Genomic DNA, 24,384 nt, shown 5'->3' on the forward strand with positions numbered 1-24,384 from the left:
TCACTCAGCATGGCAACCAGCTGCAGAGGAGGGAGACAGCATGGTGGACTTATTAACTAGAAAACCTCCAGTTATATCATGTATATTATTCTGCTCAATCATACACAGACTGACATATTTTAATGGCAGTGGATTTAATTGCTCTTTAAGTTACATTTCTGTTGGTAGAAACCCCCAGCTAATATTTATAAGTAAAAACATTGCCTATTAGGGGGCCATGTAACATTAAATCAGTAAACGCTTAAAAAAATGTTTTTTTCATGTAACCCACTGGGACAAGTACAGAACGTGACTGCACACAAGATTCCACTGATGTAGTTCTACAATATGTAATAGCTGTCCCATGGTGGACACTGAATACTCCATCAGAGGTGTCTGGTCATGTACCTATCATGGTTCCAGCCGCCCCTGTATAGAGGATAAAGCTGGCCATGCATCGGGCAGATCGGTCCAATTTAGCCGGACAATCGGATTGTACATGAAAACAAGACACTGTATTAGCGCTGTCAGACGATGGCTGCATAAACGGTCAGATTAATTCATTGTTTTTATCTATTGTATTTTTCTTAAAAATCTGCAGATAAATAATAAATTATAAAAATTTACTTTAAGAGGCTACTGGTTCTCATTAAAAATACTAGAACAATCTGTGTAAAGTAATTTGTAATACAAAACAAATAAGCTGACTTTTTAGGGTGTTGAATACTTTTGCAAGCCATTGTACTTGCGAATGTTAGGACTTATACACACTGGATTTTTGGGCATTGAATACCCACTGTACAAGCTATGAAACAGATATTCATAAAGATGAGGTAAGCTGATTATTCCGAAACAGCACAAACACTTTCTGGCAGTTTTGTGTCCATTTCTGAACGCTGCATGGAAGCCTTCACATGCTTTAGTTACAAATCACTTTGAACGCATTATGAATATTAGTGAAAAAGAAATAAAAACTGAAGATTTTTACTACCGTATTTGAATACCGTTCATATGAATGATTGTATGTAGGAGCCTTTATTAGAAGCTCTTTAATATAATGCAACCTATATTTTAGGTTCAGTGGCATTTAAATGATGTTAGTAATCTAGGTCAAAAACATATTACTCAAAGCCTCTAAATCTCCCGCTAAAAATACATGTTTTTACTCTGAAAGCTATTCTCTAGATCAGTGTAACAACACTTTAATAAAACCACTGTAGGGAAGGGGGGGAAAAAAAACACATGTGAAAGAAAATGTGTACTATAAAATCAAGCTACATTGGCCTAATTAAAGCAGATGTTGCATAACGCGGCTCATGAAAAGCATATTTCCTCTTTTAATAATCAGAGATATTGCCAGATAACCATGACGCTATGTGCAGATATCACTATTTTTCTACAATACCAGCATGTTTCTGAAACTTTCAAGAGCATAAACAGGGGAGGGGGAGGGATGCCAAAAGGTGATGTGCTGTGCATGTATATAGAACAAGAGCAATATTTGCACATATATACAGGATAGGCAACATCCAATTGGAGTTTCATCTTATCAGAATCACAGAGAAGTGACAAGATAAGCTGCACTTTTTGGCACATGTATTTAAACCTTCATACCACAACACTTAATCGGAGTGTGCGGCCACAGAGACCAGAATGAGTGGGATTGGAGTGATGGGAGACGGGAAAGGTCAATTTGTATTGCAAGACTGTATGCAATTTCATACTAATAATGTTTCAGGGGTAAACCACTTCTGGTAAGCACATAAAAAAGTAGAGTAAAACAGGCACCAGCAGGCGTATGACAGAATATAAACAATTAAGTCAAGCACTGTACATACCCAACCCTAAAGAAGAAAATGACTTTTCATAGACTCTACACTCTACAGAATGTGCAAACTACGCTCTTTTAACCAAAGTTGCTGACTAGTGCAATTATTGGCATGATTTTACATCAAATATTTCGAGAACAGTAAATAAAACTTGCTCTCCAAAGGGCAAGATGAGACTGACAGTTGCACATAAAATCCTGTTATTCTAAGATAAGCATGTCCATTTGCACAATACATCCTCTTCCTTTACAGCTGACTCACATCTAGAAAGCACCAATGAAACAATCAAAGCAGGAGAATGGCAATAAAAGGTCAAGAGAATGCTACAGAGCAAGCTTCCTCTTGTTTTCCTGTCCAGGACCAATTAAATTCTATCCACACAGCTCTCCATGTGCTTATCATGAGATGCACACAGCTGGGTGAGGCTTCTCTCAGTGTTTAACCACTTGATCGCTGGGGATTCAAATTGTTAATCTTGTATTAGTCTGTACACTGTTTTAGGATTATTTTTTTAGGATTTTGTTTTACTGCTTTAGAAAAAAAATAAATCTGGAAGTAAATCATTAAGGTCAAATGGTATTTTAATATGAAAATTAATAAAAGCCTATTGGTGGCTAAACATAAACGCTTATTCTGTTAAAGCTGAAGTCACCACAGCCTGAATGGCTGGAAAAAGAGATTACTTTTATCTTTATAGGGAACGAGACTGTCAAAAAACACTGACAATTTAGCCAACACCTGGCAGGTTGTATACGCAACAAGCACCACAACAGGCGCCCATGTGTATCCACTCTAAGGAAAGCCAGATCCACAGAGTATGCCACAGTAAATAGGCTGCAAAGGTAGCCGTGGCCACACATCCCATCTCGTGCTGTACAGGCAATAAGCACACACCAGTTACAATACCTTCCAACATGTCAGTTCACCTGGTACAACACAAGCTGCTTACAGTCTCCCTGCTTATTTTACAATCACAGTAACATGGTTTGTATTAAGTTATGTAGCAATTAAAAACATACACCCATACTAAATGTTTTCCTAAACTATCCAATCATAGCCCTTCATAGAGCCGCATTAGCAGCAGTGATATGATTATTTGCACCAGGAGATGAATGTCCTGTTACAGGGACAGAATCTCTCCTGGATATTAGAGTTCAACACACACATCAGATTCTTGTTCCTCTAACAGTATGGGGTAGACTTATTTAATTCATGCCAGTATACTGTAATTGTAAAATAAGCAGGAACAAGAACAACCTACTGTAACCAGCTCAAATGTATTCCAGTTACTTTCACAGCCTGTCCAAACCTCTCCCTCCACAATATCACGCACATTACTAACATGATCTCCCACTTTTCTACTAAAATGTATTTTGTATTAAAGCTCCACATTGTCTATTGGATGCCTATTTTTACAGTACTTAACCCATGACCATAAAAGAAATGTGTGCATCATAGAAACACTGCACTAGAATATTACGCTGGAAGTACCCTGTGGTCAGGTAATCATTTCCTGCTTGATCTGCATTAAATGGGGTGAAACTTCATCATAACGGGCTTATCTTCTCAACAGGACCACAGTGTAATACTGATAAAAAGAAAAAACTGCCGCAATTGCAATAAAAGAAAACAAACGGATGTTTGTCCTATATTAAGTCCTATCTGTTGTTGAACAATCACATGGTGGTTTTTGAGGGGCATTTATAAATGTTGGGCATTTTTGCCCATTCTTTTACCATTTTCAGCCAATTTACTTTTACACAGTTTCCAGTACCTGATGTATAGTGTAGGATATCGTAACGCATGCCATATGTTTTGTATTGTACTATGAAGCATGTCTGACTTATGTTTCACTGTGTATAGTGTTTCAGCTGCGCTTCAACGCAGTACATTCGAATGTAATGTCTTACGTCTGTTTTGTAGTACCTTTATGCAAAATAAAGTATACATTTTTCAATCAAAACAAATTGCCTGTAAAATAAAATAAAAAAAAATCATCTATTTCAATGTCACCAAAAGAAACACATATATATCACTTCCCAAAAAAAATAAACAGTCTGGCTTTTGATCTAGAGCAGGGTTTCCCAAACCCAGTCCTCAGGGCTCCCTAACAGTACAGATTTTCTGGATCACATGTGACATAATTAGGACCACCTGTGCATCTGTTACAATGTGTCAGTCAGTAATGAATACACCTGTGGTCCAGCAAGGAGATATGGAAAACCTGCACTGTTAGGGAGCCCTAAGGACTGGGTTTGGGAAACCCTGATCTAGAGGGGCGTGGAGATGAGAGCAGGACCTCCACACTACAGTGTAGCGCAATAACTTGTGTCCGAGTGACAACAGAAACAGTCTTGCAGCCTCCCGAGTAACAGAAATGCTCAGAACAGCTTGATGTATACAAACAGAGGGCCATGGTCAGGATATGTAGGATGGTCTGTTTCTGATGTATGTGCTTGGAACGCTCCACAACAATTTTGTTATTGCAAACCTGCACAATTTGCCAGTCATTGGCAATATATAGTGATTTGGTGAAATTTGTGCACATACAAATTCACAGCTTAGCGAGTTTAATCCATATTCTCAACTGCAAATCATGTAGTCTGATGGACAGTGTAGATTTGTAAGGTTCAGTGACGACCGCTATTATCTTTATTATAATCCAGAGAGAAATCTCTAATTAAATCTAAATATATAAATAAATGTAAATGAATACATAAGGTTTAATATGTCAGTCAACCAAACAAGTCAATATATAGTCACCTAAAATTACAAGTCATTCATGCTGTATTTGCTCATTTCCCTTCCTGTATTACTATATTGTTTCATAAATTGCTCCTTTTAAGTTTTTCTTTTTATTCTGTGCTAGCAAGTGCACACACACACACTTCAGAACAAAACGTGATTTTACAAGTGCCATTGTTATTCCTTGCCAGCTTCACATACATTTGTTTGAAGGTGATCAATTTCTATATATCATGTTATTCATGGCAGAGTGGTATATTGTATTTTTGGTGTGTACAGTATGTATGGTTTAAAACAGTTCTAAGACTACATCATGTTGGGTTAGGTACAAACATTTTTTATAGTTGCTACTAAGCATTGAGATCCCATATCAGGGGATGCCAGATGACAAAGCTACTATTAATTAAAGCAACCAATACACCAAAAATATAAGTCACTTTATATAAAAGAGCTACTTATATCACAGACAAACACATAAGCAAAACTTTCAGGAGCTTGTCTGAAACAAATATATTTTAGATTAAGTTTAAGGGGTGGGGGGTTCTATGCACAATAGACTGTGTGTAAAGGTGGCCGTATACAGATGTAATCAAGCAATTGGAAAGATCTAGCTATTCGGCACAGTATGATTGGACAATAAGTGCACACAGTTATAAGGTAGTCATTATGCAACTATATTTCTGCTAATCCTGATTAGAATTTCAAAGATTCTAAAACCTCAGTCAGTAAGCCACATTTTGATTTAAATGACAGATTAAAAAAAAAAAAGAATTTGTGTACTCAGCAGCACCTTTCTTATTTAAACAATACTTTGGCACACTATAATGTATTTTCTGCATTCTGTCTTTTTTTTCCTCCATAAACTTTAAAATGATCACAGAAAACTCAGTATTGTTATAATATCTGAATTGAATATGTTAAAACTGAAATGTAAGAGGCATCTAGCTCATATCTTTGAAAATGATAAATGGGGTCATCAATTATACTAGAAGGAGCCCAGGTGTGACCACAGAGTCATCATCATCATCAACATTGATTTATATAGCGCCAGCAAATTTCATAGCGCTTTACAATTGGGAAAAAACATTGATAAGACAATACTGGGTAATACATACAGACAGAGATGTAAGAGAGCCCTGCTCGAAAGCTTACAATCTATAGGATAATGGGAGTTAGAAACACAAGGTCATGTGCTACGTCATATTGCACAATGGACCAGCTAGAATGCAAAGGTAAAAGTATTGAGTGGGCTGTGTGTGCTGCAATGTTGGTCAGAGGGTTGTTGTCTTGCGTTAGCAGTGTAGAGGATGGTAATAGGGTAATCTAGGGAAATTAAGATGATGGTTGAGGAACTTGAAGGTTTGAAGACTAGAGGAAAGTCTTACTGTGCGAGGGAGGGAATTCCACAACGTGGGTGCAGCCTGGAAAAAATCCTGTAACCGATAATGGGAGGATGTGATGAGAGTGGAAGAGAGACGTAGATCCTGTGCAGAACGGTGGTGTCGAGTAGGGAGATATTTCGAGACAAGTGAGGAGATGTATGTCGGTGCAATTTTGTTGATGGCCTTGTATGTTAGTAGAAGAATTTTATATTGGATTCGTTGAAATACAGGCAGCCAATGTAGAGACTGACAGAGTGGCTCAGCAGAGGAATAACGGTTTGCAAGGAAAATCAATCTAGCCGCTGGGTGCAAAATAGATTGTAGGGGTTCAAGTCTGACTTTGGGAAGACCAGTAAGGAGGGAATTGCAATAGTCGATGTGGGAGATGATGAGTGCATGAATTAATGTTTTTGCGGTGTCTTGTGTCAGATATGTGCGTATTCTGGAAATGTTCTTTAGGTGTATGTAACATGTTTTAGATATAGAGTTGATGTGGGGAATAAACAACAGTTGTGAATCAAGGATTACACCTAGGCAACGAGCTTGCGGGGTGGAATTTATGGTCATGTTATCAACAGAAATAGAAATGTCAGACAGGAAGCTTCTGTTTTTGGGTGGGAATATTATTAATTCAGTTTTTGAAAGATTGAGTTTGGGTTGGCGAGAAGACATCCAAGATGAAATGACAGTCAGTAAAGCGAGACAACACAGATGGTGAAAAGTCAGGAGAGGATAGATAAATTTGTGTATCATCCGCATAGAGATGATACTGAAATCCAAAGGAGCTTATTAGTTTTCCAAGAGAAGTGGTGTAGATAGAAAATTGCAGAGGACCTAGGACTGAGCCTTGTGGTACTCCAACTGATAAAGGAAGCGGAGCAGAGGTGGATCCAGAGAAATTAACACTGAAAGAGCGTTTAGATAGGTAGGATGAGAACCAGGATAGGACAGTGCCTTCAAGACCTAGGTATTGTAGCGTTTGTATGAGGAGAGAGTGGTCAACAGTGTCAAATGCAGCAGAGAGATCCAGGAGAATTAAAAGAGAGTAATGCTTATTATTTTTTTGCTGTGATCAAATCATTGACAACCTTAGTCAGCGCAGTCTCTGTGGAGTGTTGAGAGCGAAAGCCTGACTGAAGAGGATCCAATAGGTTGTTTGCTGTAAGAAACTGTGTGAGGCGAGTGTAGGCAATTCTCTCGAGAAGCTTGGAGGGGCATGGGAGCTGGGAGATGGGGCGGTCCTAGAAAAGTGCTCAGATACCGCTCCTTCTGCTGCTTTGGTGCTGTGAACCGTATTTTTCTGGGTGTACGTTGGACATGAAGTTTGAGAACCACTGAATCGAGTCCCCTTGAGCTGACCATTCTTTGAAATGCATGGTTTCTAATGAAGTCAAATTAAAGTAATGAATAAAATGTCCTGCCCCCTACCCCCATCCGGGTAGCTCACAGGCTGAACGTGAATTCATCTGATGAGGAGAATATTAAACTAATAATTTAATATTAAAGAAAAATCTTTATTAGACAGTGGTCTACCATAACAGTAACTTAAATTGTTTCAGCTTTAGTCTTGAACGTTAGCATCACTTTTAGAAGAATACTGTGCACTTGGCATTCTCACTCATCAGAAAGTGTTTGGGTACAGGTTCATTCACTAACCTCATTATTTGGATTATCAGCATTAAATATTGTTTACCAGGCTTTATGAACATCAGCTGAATATGAAATATAAACTGTGTCCTTAGTATACCTGCAATTGTCCTAAACTGTATGTATATATTTGGATACAATTTTTCATTTACATGCCATGCAAAGAACACAACAATATTTGCATTAAAAATGTCCTATCGCCTTCTCAAACTTAACTTGTCCATATTGGAACTCATTGTCTTCCTCCCCTCCTCTTTCATTGACATTACCCTATCCTCTGTTCCTCAAATCTGCTGCCTGGGGGTCATCCTTCGATCCACCCTTTCCTTTCACTGCCCACATTCAAGTCCCTCTCCCAATCCTGCCGCTTCCACCTTCATCACTAGAGTCAGATCCTCTCTCACATTCTCTTGCAACCAAAACTCTCAAACTCTCTCGTTATCTACTACTATTGCAACCTCCACCATCCCTGGCGTCTCTCTCACCTGCCCTTAACTTCGCTTATCAACTTTCCCCTCATCGCTCTGCGTCTGCATACCCTCTCTGCCAGTCACTACAGTGGCGCCCTGTCCCACACAGAATCCAGTTCAAACTCCTTACCGTCACCTACTAAGACATCACTCCTCCCTACTACATCTGCAACCTCATTTTCCTCCCCTAGATCACCTCACCTCCCCATCTATAACATCTATTCTGCCTCCAAGACTTCTCCCGTGCTGAATATTGCTACTGTGAGCTATGGGGTACACAAACAAGCTTTGTAATTTTACGACTTTGAAGGAACGCATGGAGATTGTCTGGGAGTTGTAGTTTAACATGGGCTATCAGGTAATACCTTACTGTAACAGAGGAGAAAATGGGTTAAGCTCCCTCAGGCTGAACATTAAACATGGTCTTTTCAATCATCCTCCTACAGTGGCAGGAGCCATCTTTATTTTCACGCTATGTTGAATTGGCAGGGGGCAAAAAAAAGACAAGAACTAAAAACAACAACGTTTGTTTCTTGAGCAAACTGTCTGCCTATGTATAGAGGTAAGTTTTAAGGAACAATTGAATCAGAAAGAACGTGCACATTAACATGCAAATAGCTCTCCATTGGTAAATGCAAAAAAAAAGTTATTCTCCCTGGCGCAGTAAATGTAGTGATTGCAGAGAGAAGTGCAGGGTGTTATCATAAGTATGGCAAAAATAATGTTTATTCACAGAATAAGATAAAATATTGACAACCTCAATAACAGGTCTGCAACAATTATATCAGAAACAATGGACATATACAATGTAACCTGCTGGTGTACACCTAGGATGTGTCAACAGCAACAATTGTATCAAGTGAAAACCATTAGGTATCAGATGACAGCATAATGTCTCAAAATAATGTACCAGTAAACAAACTGCAGTCTCTCAATTCTGTCACATGGTCCTGTTTGTAAATCACAATGTAAGTTCAAGCAGTGAACAACCAGACAACTATGTATCAGGTTCAGGCATTCAAAGTGTCCTTGTAGAGAAGTGGTTGGTGGTATTAGAGCAGAACAGATGAATATCAATACTGAATGGGTATTGCACTTGTGCTGTAAATGTGTAGAGATTCCATTTATCACTAGATACAATAAGGATACCAACAGGTTAGAAGGAACCATAAGAAAGCACTGGAATATCCTCTTAGGAGACTAAAAACAAAGGGAGATTCTGCCCCCTAGACCAAAATTCATCTACAAGAGGGCAGATAATCTAAAAAGACAACTAGTAGAAAGCACGATTGCCCCGCAAAGATTTACAGCAAAAAATGTCCATTGCTTTTGATATAATTGGTCCAGACCTGTTATTGAGGTTGTCAATATTTTATCTTATACTGTGAATAAACATTGTTTTTGCCATACTTATGATTACACCCTGCACTTCCCTCTGCAACCACTATACTTACTGCGCCAGGGAGAATAACTTTTTTGCATTTACCCTTGAGGGTAGGGACCCACCTCCACCCACTCTCCTCCCATAGGCAGCACAATACATAATCATTCTAGAGGGAAGCGCAGACTTCACCTTTGGTTTCTTTAAATAGCTCTCCATGTCTGCAAGCACACTTCCATTGCTACAATTTACAACCAAACCCATACTGCAGGGTTCTTTATTTAAATTTTTTTATAATCAGAATAGACAAATGAAGCTTATGACAGTCTAGGAGGTGAACTGACTGTACATGCTGAGATATGTAGTTTCACAGCAGTTGGCGAGACACATGTCGCCTAAGCCTGGTTTAGTTAGTGCTCCAAACATACAGTGTTAACCTGGTAATGAAATATAACTGCTCACCTTACCACCTTAACTACAGAAGCTCAATGAAAACTGTCTGAATCCGAGGGTTTTAACACCCTGCATTCACCACCCATTGGGTTTCTTGCTTTGCTTCACTTAAGTTAATTTATTCTACACTGAACAATTTATCCTGGAAGACTTTCTACACACCTAAGTCTTCTAGGTAATTGCCATCCTAAACACAGTAATTCACAGAGTACTCTATCTCCCACTGGGCACCATTAGGCAGAGTCCACATCTAAACATTTAGCCCAGCGTGTACATGTTTTTAGAGATGAGATGTTCTAAACCACATCTATTTTCTTTCCTAAGGAAACAAAGCTTGGCCATTTTCTCTGAAATGACTTATTGGTGTAAAGAGATTTATGGAAAAAAAAAAGTCAAAATCCACTCATTTTGTAATAGTATAAAGCTATGTATGATTAGACAAAATATACAGTACTAAAATATTTGTATAAAGATTATTATATCAAAAAATAAAATAAAAGACCCATTCTGGTGTGGGGACTATGGGTCCCTCCTCTCCCCACTGCATTGTCTAACTCCCTTTTTATGTTCTGTATCCCATATCTATGCAAAATTTTTCAACAAAAACTTTATTGATAAAAAAAACAAAAAAAAAAACAAAAAACAGCAACAAAGTCACCATGACACTCAATTTTGAACTATAAAAAATATCCTTTCACAATTTGTTGTACATGTTAACTAAAATTCAAATATACTTAAAGGACCAATAAGTTTAAAGTAAGAAACTTTGCTAAGAAACCGTGAACCCAGTGGGATAATCATTGTTGGAAATTATAGAAACATCCTTAATCTCAGCTAAACAAAAACTTGTTTAGCAAAGCATCCATCAAAAACTGTTGGACTTTTGTGATTTACAGACTAATCATCATCAGCTTATTTATATAGCGCCACTAATTCCGCAGCACTGTACAGAGAAACTAACTCACATCAGTCCATGCCCCACTGGAGCTAACAGTCTAAATTCCCTAACATACACACACACACACAGACTAAGGTCAATTTGATAGCATGCAATTCACCTACCACGGGAAGAACATACAAAGACTTATGTTTCAGAACATTGTCTGAAAGGGTGTAGTAATTCAGTACGGAGAACCCACACAGTTGCCAGAGTATATCCACCAGATTGTGATGAGCAGAAGTAGGACCTGAGCCTCATTGGTAGAGGATTGGAACAGTCCTGGAAATTTAGTCAGACAAAGGCAATACATTGATTGGGGCTGGCCAATCAGGTACTGCATTCACTTTCTCATAACAGCCCTGGTAGATTGGAATTATTCAGTTTCCTCTCTGCTCTAATAATGGTGCAAACAATAACAATAGAATTCATTTTATATCTGTTAAAGAAGATGAAAAGAACTTTTCATAAGAATAGAGATTAATATATTATTTATGTTCTATACTAATTTCTAATCAATTAAAAGGTGAAGAAGTGACATAAAGATGAAGAACCAGGATAGACTGTGTGTAAAAGTGGCCAATATACAGGCAGATCTAACCACACAACATGAACACTAAGCAATCGTACAGATCTGGTTATTTAGCAGTTATGTGGCACACAATTGTCCATGGACCATCACCCCACCACAATTTCCTGCCAGTCCTGACTGTCATAATGCTGCATGCAGATGTGCTCCAGTTACTTATGTCAATACTGTAACAAGAAAAAAAGCTTTTGGATAGTTTGAATAAATAGCCAATACATTTTAGGTTCTTTTAAAGCAGGGTTGTCCAACCCGTGGCCCGCGGGCCGCATGCGGCCCAGCACGCCTGTAAATGTGGCCCAGCGGTTGTGGCAAGGGGGCAGCGCTGTTAATGAAAAAAATATCCTGCAAAGAAAAAAAAAAAATACTTACCTTGCGGTCACGTCAGCTGGCGCTCGGGCTCCCTCCCTGGTCTCCTCCTCCGTGCGGTGCTCGCAGTGAATGTCGAGGGTGACGTTATCACACCCGCCATCCATTGCGTAGCGCAGCACAGAGGAGTCAGCTGCGCAAACTATCAGCAGCAGTGAAAGATTATCAGTATCTTATTGTTGTTACTCTGAATTTGGACTTTCTGCACCATGCAATTATGAACTAGCTGTGTTCTCTGTATGTATCTAATATAAATATTAAGAGATGATTGTATTTTTAATATTTGAAACCATTTTAAATGTGCAGTGCTGAGTAGGGTGAAAATATCACCCACTGTTATCCTCATCGGAGGCTGCTCCATGAGCCATTTTTCCCGCCACCCTATCTTTAAATCTCTGTAGATTTCTATTAGTCCTCCTGATGCTACCTATATCGGTGACCATTTCAAACTGGTCAATAAAAACAATGATTCATGGGTGCAGAAAGAGAGGGAAAAAAAGTTTTTGGCATTTAATTCCCCGAACCCCACTAAGGGGCAGATGCAGGTAAGTTAAATTGCAGCTGGTAATGGGACTACTGCTTTAATCATGATTCTACAACGGGTTTCCTAACTCTTACTAACTTCATTTCCAAGTAAGTTTAATATGTTAACTATGTTTTCTATGTTTTTTGGGATGATCAGCTATCATTAGTGTTAGTGTATTTTATGTGCGGCCCAAACCAACTCGTCGTCTTCCAATGTGGCCCAGGGAAGCTAAAAGGTTGGACACCCCTGTTTTAAAGTGTATAAAACAGACTGCCAATAAACAAAATGTCCAATTTATTACTTGATCCCTTTTAGACCTGGGAGAGCTTCCATTTTATTATGCGTACACAATACACCTTGGGGATCCTCAAAAACATTACACTGTTTATTTCATTGCCACTTAGCAAAATTAGACTAAAGGAGACTGATAAAACAAGACAGACTATGAAAGAAACCATAAATGTGCAGCAGATTACATTTCAAACAAACCTGTAGGTGAAATTATTTATCCTCCATCATAGAACAGTGTGCCACAATCTATCCAGATATGTACTATGTGTGTATGTTTTAGTCACTGATGTATCAACCCTACACCAAGCATATGAAACCCACGTTGCTTGAAAAAAACTGGGCTAGAACTGCAACACAAGAAACAATGACCTCCTAGGTAGACGGATTTTGAGCGAATGGAGCAGGAGAGATCACCAACTGAGACGTCTGCTGTAAAAGGCTCTTGTAAGACATAGTGGTTGTTTATATAGTCGTACAGTGAACCAAATAAAACAGAGGAAGGAAATAAAGGAACACTTTTACCCAAATGTTACTGCCAGACCACTGTATTTTTTTTTAAAAAAAAAATGTCCCTTTTAAATGAAGATTATCAACCAACATCAATATTAATATTTAATGAACTACAAATAAATGTAATTCTCTTTATGAAAATATAAACTTCTGATGTAAATGCAATTTGGTATTTTGTTAGTATGTTTTAATAACTTCTGGTATCATTTATTGCCATCAGTTAATAGATCAGTACCAGGGCAAAGTACAGCAAAGGAAAAGGAATGAGGAGACTATAAGGTGCCTTGGTGTGACCACGTTCCTCCAAGCACCGCCACAGCCACTGATAACCACACGGACTTGGCTGATGGAAAGTAGCTTTGCCATGATAATGTATCACAGGTTCCTGTTAACGTACACTGTCCTAGAGAGCTTGAGCAAACTCAGTATGAAAGTAGACCCACACCAAAGTTATAGGTAAGGGAAGGAATGCGTGCTGGTACTTACATTCAGGGAGGTCAATTGAGGACACTATATATTACATAGGTAGTGTCCAAAACAATGCGATAGACAGCAATGATCACAAACACAAGTGAGTATGGTGACAATGGAAACAAGGAGTTCTAATGTCACCCCTGTTTACATGCTTTGTACTAGAGTCAACGCTAAGAAGTTTTTGACAAAAGTGTGTACGAGTCCTGGAGGTACATTTCAAGCATCATGGAATTGTGTGTATGTAATGTATTATCATTAGACCTATGATTTCCTTTTCAGGAACATGCTCTGGTCGCTGGTATGCCGACAAAAAACCCCCCCAAAAAAACACATATTAAGGTAGTTTCATGTCAGAGCTGTCAGTTAATTCCACAGCAACCAATCCGATTCTGCCATTTTTCTAGTACAGCTTAAAAACAGTGGAATCAAACATTTGATTAGTTGCTATTTTTCTTCAGCTACCTGTGGGACAGTTTATACAAATGTTCCCCATCATTTTTCAGACAGATGTAAAAAGACAGGAGCTTAAACAAAAAAACAAAGCTAAAAATGTAGCAACTGTTGTTTCTTGCTGGATTTTCCCACCTATGTCTTGCTGAAGTATACAACTATATTATTAGCAAAAGCAAAAATTAATTACATCACTGCAGCATTATAACATCCATAACAGTTTATTTTAACAGGGAATAAATGCTGTCAATGACACAAACTATAATAAACCGATAATAAGGAAGCAAATCATATATAAAAGAACATTCATTATGACTACAGCTTACAATTCCAACACAATTCTATAAAATTTATTTTCACATTTATAAGCTCTCAACCTTCAACGTTTTAAATAAACTATCTTTATTTTTTATACCATTCATTAAAATGCAATTTCCTCACATTTCTGCCAGGATTGTTTCAGTACACACTGAATATATAATCCACACAACTATGCTTAAGTAACTGAATGCAGCCTTCATAGCTGTCACTAGCGATTGTGCAACAGACATTTGGCGTTTGCTGCATGCTACATACAGGCAAATTACCCACCCAAAGACTGGTTTCTGTATTCTTCAGCATTTCATGTATAAAAATCACCCAAAATGTTAGCTACTAGTAACCTATAAAATTAAACTCTGTGTACACAATGGTTTGCCTGCAGCTCATGTGAGAAGATAAAATTGCAACACTAAGCGACTGAAGGAGATCAGCGGAATACACACCTCATTGTAAACAAGTAGTTACAAAACAAGCGATCACTGGTATGAGATTAATCATTTACATTGCACAACTAAAATCACCCATAATATACAGGCGCACCAAGTACGTGTGTGCCATTAGCCTTGCACATTGACTTTATCAGTATTTCATCTCTGATGTACCCCTGTACTTTTCTGTATGTAGACCGATGAGAGGTTATGCTCACACGTAACATTTAATGGTGAGAATCTTTGCCGATAGTCTCTAACTCTTAAACTTAAGGTTTCCTGGACAAGGTTAGAAAAATTTTGGGTGGCAAAAGGGAATGGACTGCGCTTTCAATGACATTACCGGTCTGTATGCAAATCACCACATGATCTTCCTATACACTACACTACTTAATCCCAAAAGGATACACACATCAAACAACGTATGTTCTTGTCTACACAAGTACCATTTATTGTGCTAGCAGGAGTTCAGGTAAACAAGTTGCTTCATTGTGTTGCAGGCAGTGTTGCATTACTGCTGGTAACATCGTGAAACTATCCAAAGCTTGAAAGAAGAGACGGGCTTGGTACCTACAGGAGAGATCCACCAACGGAGCCTCGGACGAATCATGTAGGATTAGATCATTGCTTTTTACCTATTGTGAGTTGTGCAGTTTTAATTTGATTATTTAATAAATGAAGTAATGTTTTTATGATTTAGTATTTGATAATAAATTCTATATTTTTTACATATGCTGATCGAGTTAGTCTGTGGTATATATGATTTTAAAAAAAATCATTCCATTTACGATTATTAATTTAATAAATATTATTTATATCACCAATTTTCATCAATAAAATTATTTGTTTCTTCTTTCATTTATTCATTCCTGATTATTTGTTATGTACATAACAGACTAGGGGGCATGATTTCATGGGACCAGAGGCCATTACTGCAAGAATTTACATTATGAGTACACTTTTTCAAAAGGGGCTATATTCTAACTCAGTGGGTTGCCTTGACAACCATTCACTCAGGTAGAATGTATCAAGAACCGTCCCCACCTTGTAAGAAGACTAAAGGGTGACATGTGAAGGGCAGTTAGAGATGGGTGCACTTTACATCAGCTCTGTGTTCTACCTCCATCCCGTTTTCTAACAAATATAAAACAGGGAAGAATATATGAAAGTAGTGGGAAACTAGAAGGCGGTATCTAGGCGCGCCATCACTCCTAGGACAGGGTTGTTTTGGAAAGCTATTGGAATATCATCAATGAACCCAGAGAGTTCCTATTTCACAGCTGTTACAGTCTTGGTTCATCTCTTGGTGCTCTATGCGGCCTCCTTGCCGCCACTACAACATCTGCGTACATTGGAAACAAGTGTCCCGGCTCTGTGTCCAGCAGCATGCATGATGCCAAAGAAAAATGCTGGGCTGCTCCGAGGTGGCAGATAACCACAGGAGTTATGCATTGTATTTCCAAAAAAGCTAAATGCTTTTCGAGAAGTAGATGAGGAAGGAGATTCAGTTGAGATAAATGGCGAAGGACAATCATGGCGGGCCAGCAGCTGACTGTCTTAGGATTTCTACAGTGACCGGTTTATGTTTAATTTTTCTACGTTCCACTGACTATCTTCGTTCCAACCATACCACACCACAGGTACCTGCACAGGTAAGCCAGTGGTCAGTGGCTGTTTTAATATTGGTGGCTGATAAGGATTCTGCCTAAAAGAAGCCATGCATACGTTCCCCAACAGCAGCAACATTTGTTATTCCGCTACTTTATCAGTTGTTCTGCCCATTGGCTCTTTGGAATGAGATCCACAAAAAGCAGCAAACGTTTTTTCAGAGCTCTGCCTTGCTACTGGAGAAATCTGCAACCTTACAACAGTAAAAACCACATTAGGTCAACAAAAACTGAAATTCTGGCTATATTATCAATAGAACATGAATTAGCTTCTTAATTCAATTTCTCAAGAACTGAAGAGTCAAGATGTACGATTCTGCATCTGCTCCTTGATCATGCTTCAGCTGCACTGATTGTATCAATCCACTATTAAAATGTGCTCTCCTGTTCAAAATGTTACATTACAACCACAAAACATAATGAGGTTATTGTTCTAAACGTTACTGAAATAATAAGGTGTTGAGCTATAACATTTACCAATCCCATTTCTCGAGAGGTGAGCCCAGGATCAAAATTGTCAGTGGTCCATAGTTCTCATTAGTGGCCCTGTGTGTACATATATATCAAGATTTCATGGTTTTATTTGGAGATTAAGCACTGCAGAGTACATTTTTATGAAACCATTACTGTTGATTGATTAGTTTGTTCAAAAGTTGATATTGATTATTAGCGCCAAGGGGTTAGATCTTTCCTTCTTATTCAGGAAAGACCCCATTATCCCCACCATTTGAATAGGCAGTTAATATTAATAGGTGCACAAAGCCCATTGAAATGCATTGCCCCTAGCAGTTATGGGCAACCCGATACACTGCATGGATAGCCCTCTAGCCTTCAAAAGATCCATATATTTCAGTTTATCTTATAATAATTTAAAACAATATATTTACTAATAAGATATCTATTTGTAATAACATATCAGCAGGAATTTTAATGCAAGATGAACAATTTTTTCAAGCTATAACAAACAAATTTGACATAAAGCAGGAGGGAGCTGGGGGCCACAGGTGAAGGCTCAGAGAGCCGCCTGTTGTCCATCAATGGCCCATGGAAATGAATGGGAAAATATCAGGCAATCAATAGCAATGGCTAAGCATCTACTGACGTTCATTCCCACTAAAAATAATGGGGCTAGGGGCAAAGCAATCAATTACTATTGTGAAACTGTTCCCATGTGCTAGCGCTTGTTGTTACACAAGTACCAGCATATAAAGCAATCAAAGGATACCAGGGCTTGCCTAGTCTTATTTCCACAATAGTATCTACTTACTTAACTGATCATTTTTCCATTCATTTCAATTGACAATGGATTTCTATGGCTTTTTGCACCCACTTAAATGCATTGTTCATTGAAATTAATAGGAAATCTGATCTCTATGTGCAGCACGGTGGTTTAGTGGTTAGCACTTCTGCCTCACAGCGCTGGGGTCATGAGTTCAATTCCCGACCATGGCCTTATCTGTGTGGAGTTTGTATGTTCTCCCTGTGTTTGCGTGGGTTTCCTCCGGGTGCTCCGGTTTCCTCCCACACTCCAAAAACATACTAGTAGGTTAATTGGCTGCTATGAAATTAACCCTAGTTTCTCTGTCTGCGTGTCTCTCTGTCTGTGTGTGTGTTAGGAAATTTAGACTGTAAGCTCCAATGGGGCAGGGACTGATGTGAGTGAGTTCTCTGTACAGCGCTGCGGAATTAGTGGCGCTATATAAATAAATGGTGATGATGATGATGATGATGATCTCTATGAAACCAGATAGATTATTTTTGGAGATTTAAATGGCAATTGTACAAATCAACCTTTAATAGATCCCTCCCTATTCCACAATTTACAGAGCAGAAATGTACGATTTCTGTGATTTTGAATTACGTGATTTGTTTGGAAAAAGAATGCTGAATGGCTTTTAATAAATTAGGTGAATTGCAAATTGCCAACAAAATCTCTGAAATAAATAAATAGGAGATTAGGTCAAAAATTGACCTTTGATAAGTCTGCCCCAATGAGTGCATTTGTGTTGAGGGCTTCCAACATAATACAGCTCCCGACTTACAAGGGGGTGGAATTTCTACAGGTATGCTATCCACCTCATTTGCATAGGGGTCTAGGCGCAGAAAAAAAGGGAGCGTTGTTCAAAACTAGACCCCTATAATAAGCAATCATTAAGCAATTTACTACAAGGCTTGACAATTATAGAACCTAATGATGTAACAGATTAAAGCACACAGTCTATTAATTTTATTTTCACTTTTATTTGTAAAATGTAAACATTAACCTGTTTTCAACCATGCATCGCATTAAAACAGCAATGCTGGGTGGTCAAATCTGTTATTTTGCATTAAAGCTGTAGGCCAAAAATATAGCTTGAGATCTATAGATAGCAAGGACTAGCCTGGCTTTCACTGACAGCTTGAGGTATCCAGAGAGGGTAAGAGGAACTACAGTGATGTCATAAGGCAGTGGTTCCCAAACTGTGTGCCGTGGCTCCCTGGGGTGCCTTAGCGATCTCACAGGGGTGCCACGGACAGGGCTGGTGGTAAGCAAGGTGGGGGAATACTTGGTAATTATTTTGGCTATGGGGTGCCTTGAAAAAATTATTGAGACTCTAAGGGTGCCTCCAACTGAGAAAGTTTGGGATCCACTGTCATAAGGCCTTCCCAAATCAAAATGCAGTCTCTCCTGCTTGATTGCACTATTTGAGGCATGCAAATGGGATGTAATGGAACCAGCTCTTTTACATCTTCTTTGATAGTGATGTAAATGAATGATGAAAAGGACACAAGCAGAGCATATTTTTCCGAACTGGATTTCTGTATCATATACACAAGATACAAGAGAGACATGTTTTGGTGCTTATGGCAGCACAGAGGGTAGCATTTGTGAGTTGCTCAGCCTGGGGTCTTGATTAGATCCTAACCAGATAGTGAGCTGTGTGGAGTTTGCATGTTCATGTGTAGTGCAAGTAGTAGGAAATTAGACTGTAAGTTCCACTGGGGGGCATGGATGTAAAAGAAAAAGTCCTTCATTGTGAAGTGCTGCATATTATGTTGTAAATAAAGGATAATAACTGGCACTATCATAAACTACACGTTGATTTCAGAAGTCTGTTTATAAAGGAATGAAGCCAGCAAGAAGACAACTTGCCTTAATGAGTCAATATTGACACCTCCTTACTCACAACACAGAAAGATTTCATATCATATAGGACAACTCAACTATGCATTCGCTCAGCAGTCACAATAAGATCTCTCAATGACTGCAATATAAAACACAAGATACTGCACCAAAGATACCACTGCACAAGTGCTAGCGGATGCACATGGATGGGACCAGGTAAATCATGTTCACTATTAGAAGTTTCACTGTGTCCTGTGGCACGACATAAATAATTATATTCATAGAGGAACCCTGCAAGATGTCATGTGCGAGAAAACTTTACCATAGACTTCAAAAGTAGGCTGGGTAAGAAAGTTGGCTCATTATTAGAAATAATTACATTAAGTGGAAACACATGCAATTACAATCTGAAATGTTATTGTCTCTATTAAAAGGTCATTAAAAAATGCTGAAATTATCCACATTTCTAACACTAAACATACATGTAGAAGGAATCAATGAACAAAGAAGGTCACATATGCAACGATGAATCTGAATTTGAGAATACACTGGCGGGTCTGACAAGCGATTTGGGAATCAGTAGCAGAGCATTGTCACAAGGGTAACCATTGGTAGATCAGTCATGGTGAACTTTTCAGCACAAAATATGAAGTATTTATTTCACAGCTTCTGTGTTACAATAGTGCACTTCTTATAGTAACAAGTTTGCCCCTGCAGCCCATAAAGGAAAAACTGCAGTCAGAACAGAATGGGTTAATAATATGATGACAGAGTATTCCTCTGTATAGCATGGCAAAGCTGGCCTGAGTAGTAATAGTAATACAGGTAAACACCATTTTCCCATTTATTTTAAAAATACCTGCAATGTAAGCCCATGAAGTATCTTTATGCCAAATACTGTAAGACAGGTATCAATGGACTGTCCATTTACCAATTACACACAGACCTTTACACATTTGTGTTTTGAAACATCCAGAAAACCTCTCTCTAGATATACATTATATTCACCATTTTAAAAAATACTGTTGTGTATTTCCCCATGTATAAGACGCACCTTTTCCCCCAAAATTTTGGGTATAAAAACTGGGTGCGTCTTATATAGTGATAGTAGCGCTTACCCTGTCAGATGCTTCCTCTGTCCGGTAAAGTCTTCTTTCTTCTGTCCGTTCTGATCCTGATGCTGTAAAGTCGCTTACTGTCCTCTGGGCGATGACCGGATGTGGTTCGTGAACCGCAGTTGGAACGCACACTTCTGGTTTTTGCATTTGGCGTTTTGTCCAATCAGGACTTTGACAAGGTCCTGATTGGACATCCGGTCATTGCGAAGAGGTCGGTAAGCGACTTTCCAGCATCAGGATCAGAACAGACAGAAGAAAGAAGACTTTACCGGACAGAGGAAGCATCTGACAGGGTAAGGCAGAATTAGCAATAGGGTTAGAACTCCGTTCTCCTCTCTGTAGTATCCGCTGCACCATTAGTCTGTGAAAAAATTGAGAATATTGTTTTTTGCATTCACTAATTACTCTGCAAAAGACTATAAACATTCTCAATTTTTTCACATGATTTATACAGGTGCGTCTTATACAGTACAGCGTCTTATACATGGGGAAATACGGTAATTGCGTTTTTGTTGATTTTCCTCTCTTCCTTTGCAGTTCTTTATGAAACGGGAAAGAGATAATTAATGAGCTCTAGAATCATAAAATGTTAAATCCTAATGAGAGGTACTTTGGGGTGAAAGTATACCGTGACCCCATACATCAATGTCCAGCCTATTATTTTTGCCATACCGGGTCAAATCCAATCTAATTAAACTGAATTTGGATTGTGACAGCCATTGTTTCACACATGATACAAATATCTGGTCATTCTGCCTAACCACAATCACTGTGATAATGGAGAGTTTTGCTTCCACTATTCAAAGTAAAATCACATTACACTCATCTTATTGGGAGGACATTAACTAAACATAATGTAGCGAGTTTTTCTCATAGTTTATTCACTGTGATGAATAGAAAAACACTTAAATGGAGAGTAAACAATCTTGATTAGAGTAACAAATGGATGCTATTTGGCAGTGAACTTAAAAGTACGCATACGATTAAAATAATAGGTAACATAGCAAGTAAACTGTTCCAGCAATATTAGGAAGGAAGCAGTCATGATCGCTTCAGATAAGGATTTCCTATGGGCCTTAGACCTTGCAAGTGATATTTTAAACAAGCTAGACAATGTTAGTTATTGGACCTGCAGGGAATGTGTTGTAATGCAGAGATAACATCAGCTTCTTTCATAGTGCTGGCTCACTTAGTGTGGAGAACAGGTTTATTTTTTTGTTTTTAATTTACTTTAAACTGACCATCTTTATCTGTAATTATAAGATAACTAGCTACATCATTTTATTCATTAGGGGGGAATTCATCGCTGCGTAAAAACTATTACCGTTGTTACGGTAATGTTAACCCGGCTTTCTGCTCGCAGCTTCCGGTCGGCGTTGAAACTACCGTAATAACGCTATTTACTCGCACTATTACCGTAATAACGGCAATAGTGCACAGGCCATATTACTTTTTCAAGTAACGCGACCAATTGAATTCCCCCCTTAACCTAGTGATGTACTAATTGGGTTGAAGAAATTATTAGTAAACTTAAGGCTGTACTACAATCAACTAAGTTTTACTAAGCTTCTCCCTACCCTATCTAGAGCCCTGGGGGAGGCTCAATGTTGCTTCTCTGGTCCTTCTCACAACCTTGGCTGAAAAGCCTGGAGAGGTTTGAACGGGGAGGACCAATCACAGGTGGCAGTCAATTGCTTCTTCCTGTCCCCCAACAGATTACAGATGTCTGTTATCAAGAAACTGGATCCAAAATGTTCCAAAAATCAACCGTGAAAAAGAAATAATTGCTACTGCTTGCTAATAAAGTCATATCACTGAGCGTTTCATCGCAGTCTCTGAGAAAGGCACAGCGATTGGCAATAGACAATAAAATGTACTTTAGCATATTTTTAGTCATAGCGCTGCAAAATATAGAGAAAAAAATTGTTGTCCAGAAAAGTCCCAAGCTTTCTCTGTACTTACTCAGAGATGAGCACATGCTAAACTGTCTATCAAGGGATTACAGACTGATTAAACATTCCTAGAGCAGGTCATGTCAGCTTTAGTCTAAGTCTCAATTTCCATGAATAGCATGTCCAAAGAGCACATAGGTTGCCTGAGAGGTATACTAAATAATGTATATATCTCCCCTGGTGTGGAACCTTTCACTTATCGATATGTATAGCAAGGGTCGGGGATAGATAAACCCCATGAGCTGTCCGAGTTGTCGTACTTCTCTAAAGAGAGCATATGCTGTCTCTAATTATTTGTATGCAGCACTGACATCCAAATAAACCTAATATATATATATATATATATATATATATATATATATATATATATATATATATACACACACACACACATACATACATACATACATACATACATACATACATACACACACTATATACACACAAAGAAAAAACCTGTGTGATAAATATATTTAACATGCCAACATAGTACAGATGCCTGCAGTCCACAAAATCATCTTCTTCTTGGTAACATCATTCCTATAACTGCTCTTGCTTGATTCTGCATATCACAATGTTTACACCTCATGTTATTCTGTAATAATGAACAACAATCTCTTCTTACACCTTTGCATCTAGCTGCAATAATGAAGAGTGACTGTGCAATCACTAGTCAAAGAAAGAATGGGGAAACAGCACTATGAACATTTATTACTGTAACAATCGACAGTGACTTAGGGGCAGATTAAATTCAGCACGAGGGTGCTGCCAGACCTGGAGTCGATGTCCGGATTGGGCACATTACAGACTACAACGGCAAGGAATCTCCACTCATCTTTGTGCTCCCCTCTATGGGGCACGAGGAAAATTGGGCACAGATTTCTGCCTGAGCATTGCCTTGATGTGTCTCTGAAGACAGTTCCAGAGACACATGGCGCTGAATTGAAGCTTCCCCTTTAGATTTCAGTTTAATACATGCAGAAAGGTTGGAGTTACAACATATGATCATCACACAGAGGTCTATACTGTAACTAAACTCTAAAAACTATATGCTTACATGATAAAAAAACAAAATGCTGCTACAAGTGATAAATGTCACTCAGTGAAGATTACATCATCACCCAATGTACTTTTCAACACTAACTAATCAGACTGCCGCTTTTTGTTTTAACTCTCCATCACCTGGCACATTGTAGTGTACCCAATGTTTAAATGGACGGGAACAAAACAACATAGAGATACCCAGATCATAGCAGCACAGGATAATTCAGTAAGTGTACTACTCTCATGGGAGACAGAGACTTTTTCTTAGTGTCATGGTGTAAATGAGGGGGGTCTGCATGTTCCATAGATTATAAGCTTGCAAGCAGGGCCCTGTTATCTCTTTGTCTATATGTATTACCCAGTATTGTTTTATTACTGTTTGTTCCCAATTGTAAAGCACTATGGAATCTGCTGGCGCTATATAAATAAATGTTGATGATGATGATATGGCAGTATCAGGATGTGAGGAGTGGAGGCAAGCAGGAAGCCACAGACTGAGGGGCCTATATAACTGTGGTATGAAATGCACCACTAAACATCGCCTCTTCTGTTTTTTTCATCTTAAAAGCAATAAAAACAAACAATCATAGGAACCACATTCCACTAATTATGTTCATCAATGTGCTTCACAGGTCTGAATTATATAAAAACATGAGTTAAAGAAGGTGACCTATAGGGGAATGTCAACATTTTATGAGAGAGAAAACTCTCTTCACATT

At 38.5% G+C, this 24,384-nt stretch overlaps 1 protein-coding gene across 2 annotated transcripts in view; it reads right to left on the reverse strand.

The window, feature by feature from the left end:
- Positions 1 to 24,384, reverse strand: part of RALGAPA2 (Ral GTPase activating protein catalytic subunit alpha 2) — a 246,852-nt gene that overhangs the window by 217,680 nt on the left and 4,788 nt on the right. The window lies entirely within an intron of this gene.

The sequence above is a fragment of the Mixophyes fleayi genome, chromosome 3 (genome assembly GCF_038048845.1).
Source record: "Mixophyes fleayi isolate aMixFle1 chromosome 3, aMixFle1.hap1, whole genome shotgun sequence".
Classification (NCBI taxonomy): Eukaryota; Metazoa; Chordata; class Amphibia; order Anura; family Limnodynastidae; genus Mixophyes; species Mixophyes fleayi.